Source organism: Seriola lalandi, unplaced genomic scaffold (genome assembly GCF_002814215.2).
Source record: "Seriola lalandi dorsalis isolate HSWRI2012SDOR001 ecotype SW California unplaced genomic scaffold, Sedor1 jcf7180002054313, whole genome shotgun sequence".
NCBI classification, from domain to species: domain Eukaryota; kingdom Metazoa; phylum Chordata; class Actinopteri; order Carangiformes; family Carangidae; genus Seriola; species Seriola lalandi.
The window spans coordinates 569,616-580,438 of NW_019524866.1; positions in this window are offsets into that span (position 1 = coordinate 569,616).

Here is a 10,823-nt window from a genome sequence, read left to right on the forward strand (position 1 = left end):
CACACACGCTGCTTGTTCTTGACGCTGTTGCTGAAATGTGAAAACAGTAAACAGTCAGTCTGTTGTAACTGGGTTTCAAAATGTAACTTTGGATATCTGTGCTAATGAATCTTGTTCTTGTTAACAGCTGCTATAAAAACTTTACCAGTATAGCAGTGTGGGTACTTAAGTCATCATAACATTCCCTTGGTCCTCTCTGTCCTGCTGGTAATACAGACAGGTCTGAACTACAGAGGGGTGACACTTTATGTTGTTTTTTCCTTTAAGTTTTCTTTGTATGGTGTTGGACCACCATTTGCTGCCAGAACAGCTTAGATTCTGAAGTGATTTTTTCCAAGTCACTTCAGGAAGAGTTTCTTTTTTGTTTTTCCTTACATATTGCACTAAGGCAAACGTATCACACATCAAATGTGTGCTGTCGACCGCAATTTGTGATCCTATTTACTGAATGCAGGTGTCACTTTTGTCACTGTTCCTACTGAAACACTAGCCAGTGGAGTCTTTGTGACTGAAGCTCTCGCCATCCGTACCAACAATGAACCCTCTTCCAAAGTCACTTAGATCTTTTCCTCTTACCATCTTGATACAAAATCAGAATAAACTGGGCTTGCTCAGCATTTTTATACATGATGCCACACAGCATGAATGGTTGTTAATTGTTCAATTGTACCATGCAGTACCTGTGTGGAAGCATTTGCATTTTTTATGTTACTCTTTTTTCTTTCATTTATCACCCCTCCTCTTGTTGATGTTTAACCTACAGTGGTCTACAGCTCCTGGCAGTTTGGTTTTATTAAAGGCAGCTAAAATGACAAATACACAAATGTGAAGTAATATGTCAGAAAAAAGGCCAACACCTTTCAGTAATTTGATATGTATATATTTTATGAAAGTACCGTTTTTATCATTGTTATTGATATTCTTTTGTTGTACAACATCAAGCCCTTATTCTATGATTTTGACAAAGGAAGGAGCTCATGAAGCAAAGTGCCTTGGATCTGTTTTTTCCTTGGTGTCAAAAGTGTCACGCACATATCAAAGAACTGTCAGGTTTATGTCTTCACATTTTAAACCCCAGTGAAACTCTACCTTGACTTTCAATTTCTGTTGTCAGTTTGGGTGAAGTCCTCTAAGACAGTCGATCAAAAGCCTGCTGAACTGAAACTACCCAATATCAAAGAATTCTTTATTCAACTCACAGGTGTTTCACTCTCTTTCTGTCTCTCTGTCACTACCTGTCTCGTTCTTTTGCCCTGTCTCCTTCTCTTCCTCCTCATGCTCCTGCCTTTTTGACACTTTACTTTTCTCCTTCTTCATGCCTCTGCTTTTTCATTGTTTCCTCTCTGGTCTCTATGTTTAGCTTGATGAGAAGGTTTCGCTCATGAATGTTTGTCAGAGTTGAGTAGAAAGACTTACAGAGGTATTCAGAGATGAACTGTTTTCCTGTTGCTGAGAGTTTTCTCAAAGAGTTGCTTTTCACCACGTACAATAATGAAGTATTGTCTAAATACATGACCACACAACTACAAGAAAAAATAAAAATAAAAACATTCTTTGTTTTAGAATTGCAGCTGTCTTGTTTCTTTTAGTTGATCATTGTGAAACTCAGGAGAAAACTGCCAGTTGTGGGTTTGACTAGTCCGTCCAATTCCCAGCCTGTCCTCCCATTCATTTACTGAACAATGAGAATCATAATTCTGTCTCTGCAAAATACAACTAATTTCAAAATATAATCATATATTTGAGATTTTTTTTTAAATCTAGGAATGTGGAGTTATCACAAATGTTTATAATAAAAACTTTTCTTTGTGGTTGAGAAGGTTTGGTAAAGCCACAGCTTTAACTCTTAAAAATCCCATGGAAGTGACAATCTATAGTGTTGCTTACACAACTAAGTGTGCTGTATTTCTGGTTTAAATACCATTTTTTCTGATTTAAGGAAATTCAAAAATTTGAATTTGAATTTGCATCAATCATATGACTTTCAAAGGACTGGTGATAGTAATTCCTTCTGGTTCCATGCTAGCCATCCTTATAGTAATTCAGCATATGAGTGGCTGCTTGAAAAAAAAAAAAAAAAAGTCAAAAAATCAAATCATTAGGCAGTTCTGCTGCTGCACATCCCCTTCATCTTTCTTCTCTTTGTTCCTTCTGTGAGAGAGAGGCTGATTAATGACTGCTAGTGATCGCTGTGTAGTTAGAGGGGAGGAAAACATTGAGAGATTCAAGAACAAAAGAAGGACACATAGGAATTTCTAATGGTATTCCAACTCTCAGAGCCTCTTGACAGGGAATTAAGAGGTTTTCCATATGTAGGGCAGACCTGTGGGCATGTAGGCACACACACACACACACACACACACACACAAACACACACACACACACACACACTCTCACTCTCACATGTATACAACTTTACATATAAACACACCTGTATTCAGTTGCAAATTGGCTGAGCAACATGTGCAACTTCAAAAAAAAAAAAAGCATGTGTATGCATATACACACACACACACTTAAACAGACATACGAACACACCTACACACACATATTCATCCTCTTATTGCTTTCCCAGGGAATGGTCTCATCCTCTTACAGCACTCCAATGGGAAAAGTGCTGGGAATTAGAGAGGATAGGAGGGGGAGACAGACAGACAGATAAACAGAAGAAGAGATGGAGAGACAGTAACAGTTGGAAAGGGAGGTAGAAAGACAGTGAGCATAGATATACTGTGTATCTGTTCTTGTGTGAATTTGCGTGTGCGTTCATGGATCTGTGTGTTGGTACAACAAACTCTCTTGTTTGTGCGGTTAGGTCTGCTGTGAGCTCTCAGTTTTGCATTTTGCTGCTCGTTTTCTGAGATTTACGCCGTGGGATTAAACCGACTGTTACGTCAGCCCAGTGCCTCAGCATGCTGAAATACACACTCACACACACACGCCAATGCACACACAAAAATAATCTTTTTTTTATAGTCATCGTTATAGTAATCCACAAGGAAGCTAGAGGGTTTCCCCTTTGTTTTTCTGTTTCATTTTTGAGATATCCTAATGAACATTCATTTAACTTTACACCTTCTTACGCTGGTATCGAGTTGACATAAATTATACAACAAAGATCCCATCAGGACACAAATACTCTTCATTCCCTCTGACTGTTTCCATTTCTACACTTGACTTTCTGAATCCCTCTACTTTATTTCCATAATTGGCAGCACCTCTTCAGCCTCTTTCTTTCTCCACCTCGATACACTTGCATTTCATCCATCACGCATTTGAAAGGCTATCTGTAAAGAATTGCCCTGCTATCTCCCGAGTGCCTGGACAGGAAATGAATTGGCCCTTAATTTAGCTCAGACTCTGAACCAGGCAAAGGTAATTAAGAGAAATATGAACTGTGATGCCTCTGAGAAATGGCAGACCTCTAGTGAAACAAAAAGATGTGAATATGGAGCAATTGAAGCTGTGTAGCGTTTTGTCAGATACCATATTTTTAAATTGTTTTTCTGCTATTGTGTGAACAGCACAGAAAAATGGGAGCAGTCGAAGAAACAGGATTACATGACACGAGCCGAGACACACAATGTGACTAATCCGCAGTATTTCAATAACTGTCCTCCTTTGTCTTATTTCTCAGTTTTTTAAGAACTCAGCTCTTCCCGACACGTTGAGTCAAACGGATGCTTGTATCGATGTATCACCACAGGCAATTTGTTCAATTGCATAATGTGTTAATGGGTAACATCAAGAAATGGGTCATCAAATTAAATGAAATAATAACTAAAATTGGTTGCCTTGGCTCACATTCTCACAAATTTATTGAGGAAATAGACCGACTGACATGACATTGAGTAAAAATTAACAAGTCTATTATGAACCACGTCATTCATGCAGAGAGAAATGGATGTTTTGGGCAGAACACTATGTTTGTAGGCTTTCAGTAAGCTCAGCGATCATAGCCTCTGTCCATACAAATGCTGTACATAGTAGATAGAGTTTTGTGTTGTACTATAGTGGCTTGTACCAGTAGAATCAGGATGAGTGAAATCTGTGTGAGATTGACCATAATCACGTATAGACAAACACACATTGTTGGATCATAGTCAAGGCAAACTAAACAAGTAATGGCAGCAGATGTGATTCAGAACTGAATGTTTTTTCGTATAGGCTCGTAGATTGTCATGACATGTGGTTGGCTTGCTTCTCCAGCAGCTGTCTGTTCAATTGTACTTTGAGCATGATGATGGACCTGTCCAGCCAAAAGCTCGATGGCCTTTTGGGTCATATCTAGCAACGATAAAATGTAATTTTTCTCATTATGTTTTTCTCTAGTCTGCCAATGTAGGGCGGCTTATCCTTGATTTACAGATAAGATGAAGCCTCAGAAAAAAAGGGGAAGTGACATAGAGGTTCCCTGTCTGCTAATTAAAATCCTTTCAGGAAAGTTGTTGGGTGCTGATGGATGAGCTGTAGGTGACTGTATCTGACATTGGATTGGTAATTTGATTTTTCTCTCAGAAACTTGGCCGACTGATGGTGTCGCCACTGCGTGATATTAAATTGAGGTCCACTTTACTGTTACTGAGCGTCTCTAGTGTCTGCTGAGGAGGTTGTTCACAGACAGGTGGAAGAGAAGACCACGGTCATTTTGCAAAATGGTATGCACCTTTCGTGTTGTATTCTGATGAGTCACAGATGCGCCTTCAGTGGTCAACTTTCGTTTATAGCCTGACTCTATATTTAGTAAAATGCTAATCCTCGGTGCCTACTTATCCCTTACATTTGGAATGTCACCAAGCACTGAGCTCTTACAGTCTTTGGTAAAGAGTGGGATTAAGACAACGATAATCAGGGTAACCTACCAGTGTAACCTATGAAGCTGTCAGATGATGTAATTGGCTTTAAAATGTAATTATTGGTAATACAAGCAAGCTTTTGACAGACAGTGATCTGCGTGTTGTGGCAAGGTTTATCATCGACTCAAGCAAGTACTGGATTACATTGCAGTGAAAAGTCACTTTAAATTATTTTTGCAGCCTTTTCAGAGATACTTATGTTCCAGCTTCAGGAATACAGCAGCCTCAATTTTCAATTCTATGCAAGTCATTAAATCTATATTTTTAACAGCTACTCAGCATCAGTATTGGTTACAACTTATAAAGATTTATTCAACAGCAAACACACATAAACACACACTCACCCAAAACCTGTCACCCATTTGTCTCAGTCTCCCTCGCTCTCCCTCTCTTCCGGTGAGCCCAGTGAGACGGGTGTGATGTGTGCCGCATCACAGCCCCCGCACACAGCTTGTTACCATAGCAACACAGGAGACAGCGGGAAAATTATAGAAAGACAGAGATAGAGTGAGAGAGAGAAAGTTTGCGAGAACAAGAGACATCAGGATGTTCACTCGTGTACAATATGCATGCGTCCATCTGTGTCCCCTTACTATAATGAAGACAGTTTCACCACACTCAGATCCTTTACTTTGAGTCATTAGGTTCAATTTATCAGATTGGAAATTTTTGTTTTTGAACAGGGAGTGAAGGAGATTATTTCAGCTCAGATGGTGACATCACATCTATTTGCCTATGTAAGTTATGTCATGCAATAACAATGTAACGTGTGTTATTGAACTGTATATTGCAAGAGCCACATTATTGGTGATTGAATATGAATCTGCTCCAAAATATCTAAACATTAATGACCTTCAGCTTCCTCCCCCTCAAATTCAAGTAGCACATAGACAATGTAATCCTAGCTACTGCCACAATTAACTACTTTCAGAAGAAAGCCATATCAAAGGGTCATCAAAGGGAGAAAATAACAAGGAATACAGAGCTGACAGAAATGTGTTTAGACCAGGAGTGCTTAAATAAAAGATAACACCTGAGGGTACTGTTGCAATAAAACAGAAGCGCAAAATTCTCCTTATCAGCGAGCAACAAGGTCCCATTTCAATATGAAAAATTATCAAGGCAACAAAAATCTGTCTTCATCAAAAACACAGAAGTGACCAACACCCAAACCTGTTGAACAAATGAAGAAACAGAAACTGAATATAAGTGTAGAAATAATCCTCAGGACAGTACAATTAGCTTGTCCATGAGCATAGTTTGGCCATAGAAATTTGCTGCCACAGCAAAAACATACTCAGAGAACAGAGTATGCTAACGTTGTGAATTGGGATAAAGAGAAGACATGCAGCATTTTTACTCTACTGCTTAGAATATAAACAGATCAGAGAAATAGACATCCTACGGTTGGCTGAAAAATACCAAATAATATGAGCTAAGCTGTGAGGAGCAGATCAGAGCTCTGTGGTTGGTAATGCAGTCAAAACCGTAAATATCTGCAGATTACGTCATCCCCCTATCAGTTCAGACAGAAACATCTGTCTAATGATACCCTTGTAAATCCATGTGTTCTGCCTCCACACTGTTCACATGGATGCATTCATAATATCTACATGAGTTTATATGTAAATTATCAGATACATATTTATACTTACAGGTATTTATGTATATTTTCATTGTGACTTATTACTGTTATTAGGTTATTCAGTATTGCCATGTATATTTATATGTCATATTTGCAACAAGGGTTAACAACTATTCATGCAAATAAAGCACAATTTAATTAGAATTTGGGAAACACACTGAGAGAACCAGAGAGAGAGAAAAATGGGAGAGAACTGGTTGAGATATGTGGCACCAATGATGTGGGAGACTCATTAAAGTCCAGAATAACATGCAGTTAATTTACTGTAGATCCGTCTGGTACTCTCTCTCTTTCTCTGATATATATATGCACGCACGCACGCACGCACGCACGCACAAGATTCTGTGGGCGATAAGCTGGATGTGTCGTTACTGGGCATTAGTTGCACCTCTCTTTGCTAATCCCTGCTGTCAAACAGACAGGCTGGTTGTGTGTGTGTGTGTGTGTGTGTGTGTGTGTGTGTGTGTGTGTGTGTGTGTGTGCGCAGGCCCAACCAGTGTAATTATTGCCATCGTGTAAAGCAGGGAATAGCTCTGACTGCTGCTTCCAAGCCACTGGCCCATCATTAGGTTACACAATATTAATGGCTGTGTGTTTCCATGTGTGCAGACAAGAGTGTGTGGTGTGTGTTTGTACAAATGCGGAAAGTGGTATTAGAGATTATACACTGTCAAATGTTGGCGGGTGACTCAATAAGTTAATATTAAAAGCCAGATAGTTTTTCAATTACAGTATTTTACAGTAAAATAATAATTTTTAAAACTGAATATTAGTACAGTATATATATTTAATGTTATTAGACTATTTTCAATTGTCACTGTTGTTTAAGTGTCATGATGTGTGTGTAATAGTCACATCCAATGTGTACACTCAAAGCCTGTAATCTGCAATACTAATTTGTATTGTATTAAAATAGACATCACAAAAAATCCTAAGCACTCCTTTGGCTGTTGCTTAATTTGACTGATTTGAAATTTAAATGGCTTTGCCAAATAATTACACTTCTTAACTTCAAACTCACCTTACAGTCTGGTCCCAGGCTGGGACATTGCCTTTGCAAGTCTGTTAAATGACTCGGCTTTGGCACAGAGGCCTTTAAATGTAGAAACTGAGAAAGTGAGGGAGCACTGAGAGAAAAGGAAAATGATAGAGTTAGAGTTGGAAAAGCAGAGGCGGAGAAAGAGAGGATCAGGGAGCAAGAGACCAGAAGGCCACCATGGTGATGAAGATAAAGCAGAAATAAGAGAGACAGGGAGAGAGAGAGTAATGTTACATTGGTGGTGTATTACCTCAGCAGGTGTCCGTTTATTACAATGTCCGCTGTGCTGAATATGGGAGATGACACTTTTATGTGTGAAGCAATAAAAAGTGATGAGGCCAGACCAGGAGGAATAGGCAGAATATACAGCATTTGTATCTCTCTCCAACTCTTTCCTCCTGACATTATTCCTCCGCCTTTCCCTCTCTCTGGTCTGTCTCTGCTGCTCAACTCTGCTTCACCTTGAACATTATAGCTCTTCTTCTTTCTCGACCTCGCCAAGAACACACGCTTGTCCAACCTTACAAAACACTGCCTTCTCCCTTTTGAGCCTCCTTTCTCTTCTTATGTCAGTCATTTCTATCTCTCCCCCAGAGATCATATCTGTGTCACTTTATCTCTCTCTTTCTCTCTCAATCCTGTCTTTTCTCTGGGGATTTCGATGTCTTTAACCTCTCCACTCCTGTTCTTTCTCCTTCAAGTCTCATTGTCTGTTGCTTGCACCATGTTTTATCAGGGTCTACGATGAAGGCCGCAAGCCGAAACGCCAATCGACAATAAAGTTGCCTTCATACTTCAAGTGTTACTTGAGTTTTCATCTCTTCAGTCTTTCTCCCCTCTCCAGTCACCTTAGAAATAGGTGTGCCAGAATTCCCTGCTTTGTTTTGCTCCTTTTGCCATTTCTTTAATCCTCCTCGCTGCTTTGTTTCCCTTGCTTTGTTGACCTGTGTTTGTCCTCTATATAACCACTTACCCAAGACCCAAAATATTGAGATGGTAAAGTCACTCTCACATACTTACACATATACAGCATTCAACAGAATATGAGCTTTTTTAACAAACCTATGTATGTGTGTGTGTGTCTTCTGTGTAGCTGTTCTCACAGCTGACTGCGTCCAGACAAAGACCCCAGCTGGAGGGGAATAATGTCTGTTATCTGCACTCATCCGTCTTTCTTCCCTTGTGCCCTCCTTCTGTTTTATTCTCTGCCCATGACGTCCCTCCATCTCAACTTATTTTCACTCTTCATCTGTTTAACTTCTCCTGCTCTCTTTCTTTCATTTATTTTTCCTCAGTACCTTTGTTAGTAGAGTGAAGAGGGGTGAACTCCTGTCGTCATAGTTCAAGTGAAAATACAAATGGGGACACTACAGTTCAAGCTTATATTATTCTTGAAGACTGTCTGCCTATATTAAAATGGTAATGCAAGGTTCAATTCATAGAAAGTTTTCATGCCCTCTACAACACAACCCCATAATACTGTAACACACAGTGAATCAAAATGCAAAACAAATTTGAAATACCATTTATTGTATTGCTATTCAACTTGTTTTTAATGCTACGTTTTTATCTGTGTTTGGGCCAGAGCAGTGTTAGCAGAGACATTTTTGTGTTAGTTGTCCTTGGGATTCCTTCAGTTAGAAGGTCAAAGTTAGCAAGAAACTGCAAACTTCGAATTGGGAGTTTGATACCATGGGTTTTGTACACTACAAGACACATAAAATGTTTCCAATAATGCCTCAGTAGGTAAGGCAAGATTTGTTTTTTATTTTCCACAGGAGACATCTTGATAAAAATATATACAGTCATAGTGCGCAACATTGAGTTGCCTTAGGAAGAAAATGTAAATTTATTGGAATATAGTCATTTTCTTTCCATTAGTGAAACAATGGTGTTTATTTTTCCCTCCATCTTTTACTTTCTTGTTTCTCCTCTGTCTTTGTCAAGCCTTGGCTAATTACTACTTATTTTCTGCCTCCCTAACCTCCCTCTTTCTATCTTCATCTACTCCACTTTTCCATTAATTGAATTTGTTTAATGATGAAAACAATATGAATGGGATATTTTCCAATGTGTTGCCCCCACCACCACTATTCAGACACTGTGACTTTTTGCGAACTTAACTGTGTTGTAGATTTATTTGCATAAAATTGACATTTTTGCTCATCAATTTACACTCAATAATTCACAATGACAAACTGAAAAAATGTTTTAAGATTTCTTGTACAAATTTATTAAAATTCAAAAACTGAAATAGGGCTGGCTGAAATTATTTTCCTAGATAGAAACATTAAAAATGTTCGATAAATGTTGGATATAATTACATTTTCCATGCTTATAGCACACCCTCAAATGAATCATGAATGGCCAATCATGTCGCAGGAACAGAGGTCTGCATTGCGCAAGTTAGGATGCACGGTGAGAGTTATATGTAAGAAATTACAGGCCCAAACGAGTATTAGTGGACCTTCGACGAGCGCCAGACCAGTACCCAGTGCAAATCTTCTTTGTCTATTTATTTTTTTAAATTCATTTTGCAGTCTGATCATGTTACATGTTTGCTGTATCACACTGCAGAACTTACTTTTCTATTTACTTTGTAGAGTAAAAAGGCCTGAAAAGGATTTTGATTTTAATCATGCATATTTTATCATATTTTGTTTGTACCTTAGAGTTTTTGTTCTGCTGTTTGGCAAGTGTTTGTCATGTTCTGACTAAATAGAACAGTTTAAAACCACAATTGACTGTCTGGTTTCTTCAACTTTCAATCAGAAGCAAAAATCAGCCTTTAAACCTGAAAGAAATAACGACGTAGCATTCATCGAGATAAATATCGATATTGACTGATATGGAATTTTTATCGTGACAACATTTTTGCCCATATCGCCCAAACCTATCTCTTAGTCACAAAGTTATTCAGTATTCCTTAATTTAGTCATTTGTAGGAGCCTTCAGGTCTTGACTACATCTACAGGTCTCTCCACAGATACTATCTACTGGGTTTAAGCACAGGTTTTGCCCGGGCCACTCACACTCAAGGACAGTGTTGGGTCTGAGCTCTATTAGTAACTGGAAATCATTAGTACTCGACCTCACACGGGCGGCACCATTATGTTAACAGTACTCTACCTCATGAGCTGGACACCAAATGTGTTAGATTTCGGTTGTTTATCAATTTATTGGCTATCACAAATTAAGGAAATATTAATATTAAAAATATTAATATTAAATAATATCTTTAAAATGAATTAAAGTTCACGGGGCACCAGCCTAAACTAATAGG